The sequence below is a fragment of the Macaca thibetana genome, chromosome 11 (assembly GCF_024542745.1).
Source record: "Macaca thibetana thibetana isolate TM-01 chromosome 11, ASM2454274v1, whole genome shotgun sequence".
Classification (NCBI taxonomy): Eukaryota; Metazoa; Chordata; class Mammalia; order Primates; family Cercopithecidae; genus Macaca; species Macaca thibetana.
The window spans coordinates 25,509,745-25,522,327 of NC_065588.1; the positions used below are offsets into that span (position 1 = coordinate 25,509,745).

Sequence of the window (12,583 nt, forward strand, 5' to 3'; positions counted from 1 at the left end):
ACTACAGGCGCCGGCCACCACGCCTGGCTAATTTTTTGTATTTTTAGTAGAGACAGGGTTTTACCATGTTAGCCATTTTTTCCTTGAAATATTTTACTTTTTGAACTCTTTACTATTATTTGAGTATGGTTTAGAGAGAAGAGAGAATACAGGTTTAAAGAAACTATATCTTTAATAATGTCTTTAAATGTAAAAATGTCTTTAATTATTACAAGGCTATATGTTTTTATATATATATCACAATATTATATTCAGTCTCTGTAGAGACTGTCAAAAATGGCTAATGCCAACTATATTGCAAGTCTTCATGGCAGGGTATTGGGAAATGTTTTCAATCAGCAATAATTGTGCCTCGGATAAACCTCATTGGCTATGATACTGCCACTGTGCAAAGCTTATGTGTAATATTTTAAATGTGGATTATGAGAGACTATAAGAAACATTTTCAGTTGCATGAAACAATCTGAACAAGAATCTTTGCCTCCTGCTCTCTGAGATTTTTCATGTAAATATGCATTTTATAGCTGGAAGACTGCATAGCTTTACCACGTAGATTCATTGTTTAGCATATTTGGCAGTAAAAAACACAAAAGGAAAACGTTAAAAGTTACCATTCACACTCCCACCATTTAAAAAGAATAATTTATTATACAAAGTAAAAAGTAAAATTACAATTCCCACTTCCAGGAAGATGGAGTAGATACACTTTTCCCCGTTCTTCCCACTAAGAACAACTAAAAACCCTGAACACTGTATACAAAACAAACGTAAGAGAAGACTCTGCCGGGCGCGGTGGCTCACGCCTGTAATCCCAGCACTTTGGGAGGCCGAGGCGGGCGGATCACGAGGTCAGGAGATTGAGACCACGGTGAAACCCCGTCTCTACTAAAAATACAAAAAATTAGCCGGGCGAGGTGGCGGGCGCCTGTAGTCCCAGCTACTCGGGAGGCTGAGCCAGGAGAATGGCGTAAACCCGGGAGGCGGAGCTTGCAGTGAACCGAGATCGCGCCACTGCACTCCAGCCTGGGGGACAGAGCGAGACTCCGTCTCAAAAAAAAAAAAAAAAAAAAAAAAAAAAAAAAAAGACTCTGAAGCTGGCAGAGAGGAAAGCAGACTGGCTAGTGACCTAGGAACCTGAGGATCAACATGCTGGTGAGTTTCCCAGGCTTTTCTTTTTGGCTTATATATTCCAGTCATGGAGCTTAAAAACCTGACTACCCGGAAACACTAACTGGCGTCGACAAAACAAACAACAACCCCAACAAAAGCCTGCTCTCTCCAGCCAAAGAAGTAGGAAAGAGGCAACCTACAAAACCAGAAATCTTTTAGACAATATGTACCCTACTATAGCCAAACACCACAGAAAACCTGTGGCCCCACCTTCACCTATGCCAGCGAAGGCCACGTGGCAGAGCCCAGCCTTCCCACCTCAAGAGGCTGTCACATTTATTCCTGCGGTAGGTAACAAGGCAGGCCCCCTGCCGTGTCACTGAAGACCACGTGAAGAGTCTGGACATCAACCTCCACCAGGCAGCAAAGGGGCTACCTACCCCTTCGCACTGGGTTGGTGTCAAAGCAGGCCTGTTGGAGTCAGGACTTCCACCGTCACCCGGTAGTAATGAGACCACCCCACCATGGAGAGCTGGAACTCCCACTGCTGCCACACTCTTGAAAGTACAACTTATCAAAATGTGTAGGACACAGCTAAAGAAGTGTTGGGGGAGAAATGTATAGCACGAAATGCTTACATTAGAAAAGATAAAAAGTTTCAAATTAGTGACCTACGTTCCCACTTCAAGAGCCTGGGGGGAAAAAAAAGAGCAAAATAAACCCAAAGCAAGCAGAAGGAAGGAAATAATAAAGAGCAGAAATCTGTGAAATTGAAAACAGAAAGCAATAGAGAAAATCAATGAAAGAAATAGCTTTTTTTTTTTTGTAAAGGTCAATAAATTCGACAAACCTAGCAAAACTAACAAAAAGAGAAGACACAAATTACCAATATCAGGAATAAAATGCGGGATATCACTATGGATTCTGCACCTGTCGAAAGGATGAGGAAATACCATAAACAGTTTTCACATGTATGTTTGAAAACTTAAGAAAAATAGAACAATTCCTCCAAAAACACAAATTACCATAACTCACCCCAAATAAAATAGATAATTTGAATATCTCTGACATTTTCAAGAAAATCAGACTCATAATTTTAAAACTACCAACAAAGAAATGTCCAGGCCCTGACTGCACTCCTGTCTCTAAAATGAAATAAAGAGAAAAATTGAGTTCTGAATAAATTAGGCAAATCCATAGATCTAGTCATGACTAGTTCACTTCTTCTTGGTTATATAAATATATTTCCTTATTTTAAAAACATTAGTGTGAAAAGAATTTCTGTCATTTGCAACCAAACGTCCAGATCAGTGCTGGGGATAAGAATAGATGCAGGGGGAACCGTTTGGTAGGTTATTAGAATGGCACAGGTGAGAGATGATGGCTTGAACTTGTGTGGTTATGATGGAAATGGAGAGAAGCCAACACATTTGAAGTCTATTTAGGAGATACAAAATAAGATGATTAGGGTGGGCCCTAATCCAATATGACTAATGAGCTGTAAGGACACAGAGGCAGACACGCACACAGGGAAGACTATGAAGACAAGGGATTGGAGTGATGCATCTACAAGCCAAGGAACACAAAGATTGATTGCTGGCAACCACAGAAGCTAGGAAGAGGCAATGAAGGATTCTCCTTCAGTTTTCAGAGGAAACATGGCCCTGTAGACACCTTGATTTTGGACATCTAGCTTCCAGAACTCTGAGACCATACATTTCTGGGGCTTAAAGTCACCCAATTTGTGGTACTTTGTTACAGAAGCATCTCCAGGAATTGAATACAATGATGTTTTTACTCTTATTAACTGCTGCAATGAAAAATTCTTACACACATAGCTTTACATGCTCATATTATTTCTGTAGGATGGGTGCAATTTTTATAAATCATACTGTATGTATATGATACATGTTAGTATACATATGATACATGATATACTCCCGAATTACCCTGTGAGCATTATTTTAATGTATGAGACCCAGAGAAATTTTATCTGTTATGGGGATTAGGGCTGGAGTTGCAGGTTCCATTGAAAGCCACTTCCCCATATGGTAGTTATTGTACTGCCTAGCTAGACATTGTAATCTCAGTTATGTGTAAATAGGTATTATTGCTTACTAGTTAACACTGACTTAATCTTAGAGAATAGTCATATTTTTGTACTAACCATGTTTGGATTCAATAGCAGTGACCAAAAAGGATTTAACAAATACTTCAGAACCAGCCTTAGGTCTAATTTCAGTCAAAAGTTGGGTTGGTCTTCTCCGCTCTTAGCCTGACTTTTCTAGGCTCTTTCTCTAGACGCTTCATCAATCTCCCTTCACTCCTTTTTCCTCTTTCCTCATAAATTTGCCAAACTTATATTCTGAAAAAAAAAAACTATAGGGACAATCATTTATAGAACTTTACGTATTTAGCCAAATATGCATTTTCTTTTACAAAATTGGCTTTATAAGCCTGGAATTTTATGCATTAATGAGCGGACTAGGGGAGTGTATAGAAAAATGAAGGACCAATCCTAATGCACTAAAAAATCAGATTGCAGGCTGGCATGGTGGCACAGATTGTAATCCCAGCACTTTGGGAGTCTGAGGCAGGCAGATCACTTGAGGCCAGGAGTTCAAGTCCAGCGTGGCCAACATGGCAAAACCCTGTCTCTACCAAAATACAAAAATTAGCCAGGCATTGTGGTGCACGCCTGTAATCCCAGCTACTTGTATGGCTGAGACATAGAGAATAGCATGAATCCAGGAGGCAGGGGTTGCAGTGAGCCAAGATTGCTCCACTGCATTCCAACCTGGGTGACAGAGTGAGACTCTGTCTCAAGAAGAAAAAAGAAAAAGAAAAAGAAAAAACAAATCATCAGACTGGATAGTCATTGTGGCTCATGCTTGTAATCCTAGCACTTTGGGAGGCCAAGACAGGCAGATCACGAGGTCAGGAGTTCGAGACTAGCCTGGCCAAAATAGTGAAACCCTGTCTCTACTAAAAATACAAAAAATTAGCCGGGTGTGGTGGTGGGTGCCTGTAATCCCAGCTACTTGGGAGGCTGAGGCAGGAGAATGGTTTGAACCCGGGAGGCGGAGGTTGCAGTGAGCCAAGATCACGCCACTGCACTCCAGCCTGGGCAACAGAGTGAGACTCCGTCAAAAAAAAAAAAAAAAATCATCTGACTGCAGAGAATCCCTTGACCCATATATGGGCCTGGTTAGCATGTGTTTCCTACCTTCCTTCTATTTCTAAACCTTTAGGCTGTACATATACATGATGTATTTAGGGTGATAGTCCCATCTTCAGCCACCTGTGAACTCTTCCCTTTCCGTGTCCAGCAAAAATGTCAGGAAAGGGGAAGAAACAAGGAGTTTCAACAAGTAGACAAGTGACGGAGCAACTCGCCTATTTCTTGGCTCAGTGAAGTCTTTATTCTCCTGCTGCCCCTTGAAATGCAGTAGGCAACACATGTAGTCTGTGAATGGAAAAAATTCTTGAAGAATAAGCTCTGAGACAATGTTGAAGTTCAAACTCATCTTCAAAGAAGGCCTCACATCGTCCCTTTCTTGCCCTCTCAGCGCGACTCCCCTCTTCTGGGCGTTTCTCACTTGCTTTTCTCTCCTTGTCCTGAGGTTTCTTCTTTTGCTGCTGACAATGTAAACTACTGATTTAGTAAGGGCTGGGTTGAACTTTGGAATAAAGCTCAAGCACAGCTTTTTCTTCCTTTCCATCATCTTTTCCTTTAAGTTGGAGCCTACGATATTTTTAAACATTAGCTAAATATTTATATTTTACAACAAACATTTTGAAAACAAGAGTCTCATTTATTTTTATTAAAGAACTGAAGTATCTGGAGTTTCTAGAACTTTAGCCACTCACGGTTCTTTTAAATATTGTTAAGAAGAAAAATACTAAGAAGAAAAATGATTCATGGACTAAGAAGAAAAATGATTTTGAATAGGAGGATAGCTGTGGTCGTTATTTTTTTCTTTCCTCCTGCACACACCTCAGGAAGGAGAATACAAAAACACCCTTTAGACTACTCTCTTGAGAAGTGCTCCTTAAGCTCAGAATAACCCCAAACAAGCAAAACCTTTATGTTGAGCAGAGAGTGGGTGTGGAGGAGAAAGAACGTTGAAAAAGACATGGAACACTGGGCTCTTCTTAGAAAGACATGCTGCTTTCACTGTCTCTAAATGCTGTTTACCAAGGAAAAGGATGGTAGAAAATCTACCCATTATACAAGTGGTTTGAATCTCTAAATTTGACTTCAGTTTCTAAGCTGAACAACCTGTGTAAATAAAACTAAAATTACTTCAGGCTTCTGTATGCAACATTCCCCGCCACCGCCTTTTTTTTGGCCCGTGGTTGGCACTCCAGTTTGGGTCAAGCTTGTTAGTAAAACACCAGGTGTGCAGACAGGAAAGAGTTTCTGAGTGGGCCCCATCACCTCTCAACCCCTAAGTGGAAATCACTTGTCATTTGGGGAAGTAAAATATTTTTGATATTTGGTCTTCTTTTTGAAAGACGATAGTCCCGTGGAATATTAGACTGTATTCACCTTGATGGCTCCGTATATCCAAATGTCTATTATAAATATTCTAACTTGCTGCCTTGTCATTATTTTAGATTCAACCTATCTAAAATCAGATTTATCATTCCTCTTTTCCTGGTCATTCACCAAATTTATTTATTTATTGGAGGAAAAATTGCATGTGTTATTTGTACCAGGGACAGGGCTAGGTGCCAGGCCTAGAGGCGAATGGGGCAGATATCGTCCCAGCCCTTATGGAGCTTACATTCTAACCAGTGGAATCAGATATTAAACCTTCATTACCTTAATGATCGTATACTTACAACTGAGAGAAATGTGATAGAAGAGATGTACATGGGGAATGAATGTGTTTACATGTGGGGGTGTGACCTAACCTGGAGATACATGAAAATTGCATTGAAGAAGTTGTGGCTGAGCTGTACCCTAAAACGACTAGGTATTTTCTGACGGAGGCACTGTGGAGTGTGTTCAGGGAAACAGCTTGTGAAAAGGAACCGAATTGTGAAGAAACATGACGTGAAAGAAATTGGAAAAGGCTGGGGTGGCTGAAATAGAGAATGAGGAGAGAGTGACAAAATTTAGTTGGGAATGTAGGCAAGTCTTAGAGCATAAAGGACTCTGAGCCATCTGAGAGAGTTTGAATATTATCCTAAAAGCAAGAGAAAGTCATTTAATGATTTGAAGCAGGAGAATGATGTACCATCAAATTTAACTTAAAAAGGATGAAATAAAATAATTCTGGTTTCTGTGAGTAGAATGGAAACAGACTCTGGTAGTTACAATTTTTGTTCATCTAGCCACTTTCCCTTTCTCCCCAGTGCTGGTGACAGAACCCCTCTGCTGTGGGGAGCCCTTGCCATAGGACTTGGGTGGAATTTACTCTCCCTCATTGCCCAGCACAGGAATGAGGATATAATCCAGTTCTAACCAACCACAGTTCCCTATTCTCCTGGCCTTAGTGTTTGGTTCAGGATTGGGCACATGACCCAGGTTAGACTAACCAATGCCCTCTCTAACTTTTGCTCAAACTCTAAGGGAAGAGGTAATCCTTGTTCCTCTGGATTGCTACCTGTAAGGACCAGGTCAGATCAGCAAGGAAAAGATCAACAATTTTTTACATCATTTGCAGAGAGCCATCTGAGAACAAAACCAACATGGGGGAAGTACAATTAAGAGTTAAAGAGAAAAACAGGCAAGGCTCAGTGGCTCACCCTGTAATCCCAGCACTTTGGGAGGCTGAGGCAGCAGATCACTTGAGTCCAGGGGTTTGAGACCAGCCTGGGTGACATGGCAAAACTCCGTCTCTACCCAAAAATAAAAAAAAAAATTAGCCAGGGTGGTGGTGCATGCCTGTAGTCTCAGCTACTCAGGAGTCTGAGGTGGGAGGATTGTTTGAGCCCAGGAGGCAGAGGTTGCAGTGAGCTGAGAATATATCACTGCACTCCTGTCTCTAAAATGAAATAAAGAGAAAAATTGAGTTCTGAATAAATTAGGCAAATCCATAGATCTAGTCATGACTAGTTCACTTCTTCTTGGTTATATAAATATATTTCCTTATTTTAAAAACATTAGTGTGAACAGAATTTCTGTCATTTGCAACCAAACGTCCAGATCAGTGCTGGGGATAAGAATAGATGCAGGGGGAACCGTTTGGTAGGTTATTAGAATGGCACAGGTGAGAGATGATGGCTTGAACTTGTGTGGTTATGATGGAAATGGAGAGAAGCCAACACATTTGAAGTCTATTTAGGAGATACACATCAGCAGGCCTGATTAGATTTGGGAGTGAAGAGGAATGAGAGTAATGGTGTCAAAAACATCTGCTACTTTTCTGGGTTGCATATCTAAGGAGGCCATTCACTGAGACAGAAAACACCCAAGAAAGAGTAGTTTTGGGGGTGGTGATGAAAGGAGATTTTTTTTTCCCTTTTTTTTTTTTTTTTTTTTTGAGATGGAGTCTCGCTCTGTCGCCCAGGCTGGAGTGCAATGGCATGATCTTGGCTCACTGCAACCTCCGCCTCCCGGGTTCAAGCGATTCTCCCACCCTTAGCCTGCTGTGTAACTGGGATTACAGGTGCCCACCATCACGCCCAGCTAATTTTTGTATTTTTAGTAGAGACGGGGTTTCGCCATGTTGGCCAGGCTGGTCTTGAACTCCTGACCTCAGGTGATCTGCCTGTCTTGGCCTCCTAAAGTGCTGGGATTACAGGTGTGAGCCAACACGCCCAGCTGAAAGGAGATCTTTAGTTCAGTTGTGACCATAATGAGTTTGGGATTAGTGAGAGACACATGTCCGTTAATGGCAGTATCATTCTACTAACCACGTAGAATTAAAACCATTATATTCTTTAACTTAACCTCTCTCTATCATCCCTACAAACCCAGAAAAATCTTAAGGTCTGTACTTTTAAAAATTCAACTTCATTGAAGCATAATTTAGAAAACTAAAATGCATGCACTTCGTATGTACAGTACAATGAGTTGTAAATATGCACATACCCAGGTAACCATCTACACAATCCAGATATAGAACAGATCCATCATCCGAGAAGTTCCTCTGTGCTTCTTCCCAATCTATCCGCTGCTCCCACAACCCCTGGTCCAAAGCAAACACAAATCTTCCTTTTATCACTGTAGATTGATTTTGCTTTTGCTAGTCTTTTGTATAGATGGAACTATAGAGTATGTACTTTTGTGTGTGTCTGGATTCTTTAGTTCAGTGTAATGTTTTTGAGATTGACCCATTTTATTGCAGAGTTATTCCATTGTATGGATATACCATAATTTGTTAGTTCACTCTACTGTTAATGGATTTTTAAGCTATTTCTAATTTTTGGCTTTTGGGAACAAAGCTGCAATGAACTTCTCACCTGCAAGTAAGTCTTTGTGTGGACGTATTTTTTTTTTTCTTGAGTAAATTCTTAGGAGTCGGATTGCTGAGTCACATGGTAAGAGTGGGTTTGCTTAACTTTATGGGAAATTGCCAGATTATTTTCCAAAGTGGCTGTACCTCCAGCAATGTGTGAGAGAGCCAAGTTGCTTCCACATTCTTGTCAATGCTTGGTCTTGTTATTTTGTAAAATTTTAGCCATCGTAGTGCAAGTATAGTGATATCGCATTGTGGCTTAATTTGCATTTTCCTGATAACTAATGATGTTGAGCATTTTGCAAGGTGCTTATTTGCTATTTGTAAGTATTATTTGGAGAAATGTCTGTTCAAATCCTTTGTTCATTTTTTCCTTTTTAGTTGACACATAATAATTGTACATATTTATCAGATGCAGAGTGATATTTCCATACATGTATGCAATATATAAGAATCAAATCAGGATAATTAGCATATCTATCACCTTAAGCATTTATCATTTCTTTGTGTTGTGAACATTCAAAATACTCTCTTCTAACTTTTTGAAATTGTACACGAAGTCGTTTTAAACTATATTTACTCTACAGTGCTGCAGAACATTAGGATTTACTTCTCCCATCTAGCTGTAACTTTGCATCCATTAATCAACCTCTTCCTGTCTTTCCCTTCCCATTATCCTTCCCAGCTGCTAATGTCCACGTCTATGAGCTCAATTTTTTTTTTAGCTCTTACATGTGACTGAGAATATGTGGTATTTATCTTTCTGTGACTGACTTATTTCACTTATTTTGTTAATTTTTTATAATAGCTTTTCATTTTGAAATAATTATAGGTTCACAGTAAATTACAAAAATAGTACAGAGTGCCACAAACCTGTCACCTTGCTTCCCAATGGTGACAGGTTAAATAGTTGTAGTACAGTATCAAAATCAGCAAATTTATATCAGTATTACTATCAACAAAGTTTATTCAGTTTCACCTTTGATTAAATCTGCATTCATTTGTGTGTGTGTTGTATATTTCCATGTAATTTTATCTCATATACAAATTTGTGTAACCACATCAAGACACAGAGCTGTTCTATCATCACAAAAGAACTCCTTCATTACTTTGTATTCACATACCTCACTCTATCCTTTTTCCTGTCCTCTAGCAAACTCTAATCTCTATCTCTAGAGTTTTGTCCTGTTGAGAATTGTATATATTAATAAATAGAATCATATAGTATGTAACCTTTTGAGACTGGCTTTTTCACTCAGCATAATTCCCTTGAGATTTACTCAAGTTGTGTCTATGAATAATCTATTCCTTTTTATTTCTGTGTAGTATTCTATAGTATGACAGATGTATCACAGTTTTCACATTCACCCATTAAAAGATATTTGAGTTGTTCCTACTTTTTGACTATTTATAAAGCTGCTATGAACATTCATATACAGGTTGTTGTGGGAACATAGGTTTTTATTTCTTTTGCATAAATGCCCAGCAATATTGGGTTATTTATTTTTTCATTATTGAGTTATAAGGGTTTTAAGAATATATTCTGAATAAACTCCCTGATGAAATATTAATTTGAAAGTATTTTCTTTAATTCTGCAGGTTTTAAAAACTTTCTTGATGGTATCATTTGCAGGACAAAAGTGTTTAGTTTTGATGAGGTTCAAATTATCTATTTTTTCTTTGGTTGTTTGTGCTTTGGGTATAATACCTAAGAAACCATTGCCTAATCCAAGGTCACAAACATGATTTACACTTAAATTTTCTTCTAGGAGTTTTAGTTTTAGGACTTGTAAAGTGCTAAACTAATTGTTTAGGTCTTTGATCCATTTTCAGTGAATTTTTGATAGAATGCAGAACAGGAGTGAAACTTCATTCTTCTAACTGTGAATATCTAGTTGTCCCAGATCATTTGAATTGTCTTGGCACCTGCTTCAAAAATTAATTGTCCATAAATGTATGGGTTTACTCTGGTAAAAGTCTGTTTCATTGATCTATATGTCTATTCTTATACTAGTACTGCACAGTCTTGCTTGATGCCTGTAGCTTTGTAGCAAGTTTTGAGAACAGGAAGTATGAATTCTTCAATTTTGCTCTTCTTTTTCAAGGCTGTTATGTTAATCAGAGTCCTTTGCATTTCCATATGAATTTTAGGATCAGCTGCTTAAATGCTACAAAAAAGCCAGCTGGAATTTTGATAGGAATTCTATTGAATTTGTAGATCAATTTGGGATGTATTGTCATTCTAACAATATTAAGTCTTCAAATACATGAGCATGAAATGTCTGCATTTACTTAGGTCTTCTTCAATGTCTGTTAACCATGCAGTGGTTTATATTTCTTCTATTAAAAAATCTTATATTTCTTTTGTTAAATTTATTTTATTTTATTTTGGAACAGTCTCACTTTGTGACCCAGGCTGGAGTGTAGTGGCGCAATCTCAGCTCACTGCAACCTCTACCTCTCAAGTTCAAGTGATTCTTGTGCCTCAGCCTCCTGAGTAGCTGGCATTATAGGCATGCGCCACCACACTTGGCAAATATTTGTATTTTGGGGTTTTGCTATGTTGGCCAGGCTGGTCTCAAACTCCTGGGCTCAAGCAATCCACCCACCTTGGCCTCCCAAAGTGCTGGGATTACAGGCGTAAGCCACCATGCCTCACTGTTAAATTTATTCCTCAGTATTTTGACACAATTTTAAATGGAATTTTTTGTTTAAATTTTATTATGACTGTTTATTCATATTGTACAGAAATTCATTGGTTTTTATATATTACTCTTGTATCCTGCAATTTTTTTGGATTTGCTTATTAGATTCCATAGCATTTTAATGCATTACTTAGGATTTTCTGTATACAGGATTATGTCATCTGCAAATGGAGATTGTTTTACTTCTTACCAATCTGGACATGCTTTATTTACTTTTCCTAACTAATTGTCCTTGTTAAAACCTCAGTGTAATGTTGAATAAAAGTAGGAAGAGCAGAAATTCTTTTCTCCTTCATTGTTCATCATTTTAGGGCTAAAGTTTCCAAACTTTCAACATTAAGTATGATATTGGCTGTGAGTTTTCCATTGATTCCTTCTATCATGTTAAGGGAATTCCCCCAAACTAGTCCTGGTTTGTTGAGTGCTTGCCTGCCTGCCTGCCTGCCTGCCTGCCTGCCTGCCTGCCCCTCCTGCCTCCCTCCCTCCCTCCCTCCCTCCCTCCCTCCCTCCCTTCCTTCCTTCCTTCCTTCCTTCCTTCCTTCCTTCCTTCCTTCCTTCCTTCCTCCTTCCTTCCTTCTCTCCTTTCCTCCTTTCCTCCTTCCCTCCTCCCAACCAAAGTGTTGATTTCTTTGTAAAGAATGCTGTGGAAAGTATTCTTGTACTGATAGATAGGCCCGAGACTTTATGATCTTAGGAATTTTACAGAATCATATTATCTCATTATATTCATGCAAAATAGGTTCTCTTGACAACAAGAACAACTCAGAGTCAGGGTCCAAAATATATTAATTCTTTAGTAAGTTAATCAAAAATCCTTTATGAGTCTATTCTTTCATCTTAGAGGGCATCTGTCTTTTGCAATTCAAATAATGTAAACTTTTTTTTTCCAAACAACCTATTTATCCCAATCAGATAATTTTTTTCCCAATCCTTTTGACAGAGATAATTAAAAAAAAGAAAATATTTTTTCTCTCCTTCATTCAGGTCCAAGTATTTGTTATCATAATCAATAAAGTCTTTAGAAATAATTTGGATTTACAGTGCTGATTTAGATGCTGTTGAGCAGAGATAATATAACAGACACACCCCGGGGTGACCGTATCTTTAGAATTATTCCTTATTCTCAGCTTTCAAAAATCAGATACCATGGTGGGACTATCGAGTCATATTTCTACCAAGAGACTCTACTTGATTAAAACAGGAATGGTCATCAAACTCAAGGGGGACCAGGCCATTGACTGGGCTAAACAAACTTAGTTCCCTCCCTCAATAATTTACACCCGAAGGCAGAGAAGTGTGATTAGATGCTGTAGGGAATTGGAAATTCGAGGAGATATAGAGCTAGGATTAGGGTTG

At 38.8% G+C, this 12,583-nt stretch overlaps 1 non-coding gene across 1 annotated transcript; it reads right to left on the minus strand.

Annotated features, from left to right (window-relative positions):
• Positions 1–255: 255 nt before the first annotated feature.
• On the minus strand, positions 256–396 carry LOC126931951 (U4 spliceosomal RNA). The gene has a single exon (XR_007718048.1). It is a non-coding gene; the product is annotated as a U4 spliceosomal RNA (small nuclear RNA).
• Between the last annotated feature and the right edge of the window lie 12,187 nt (positions 397–12,583).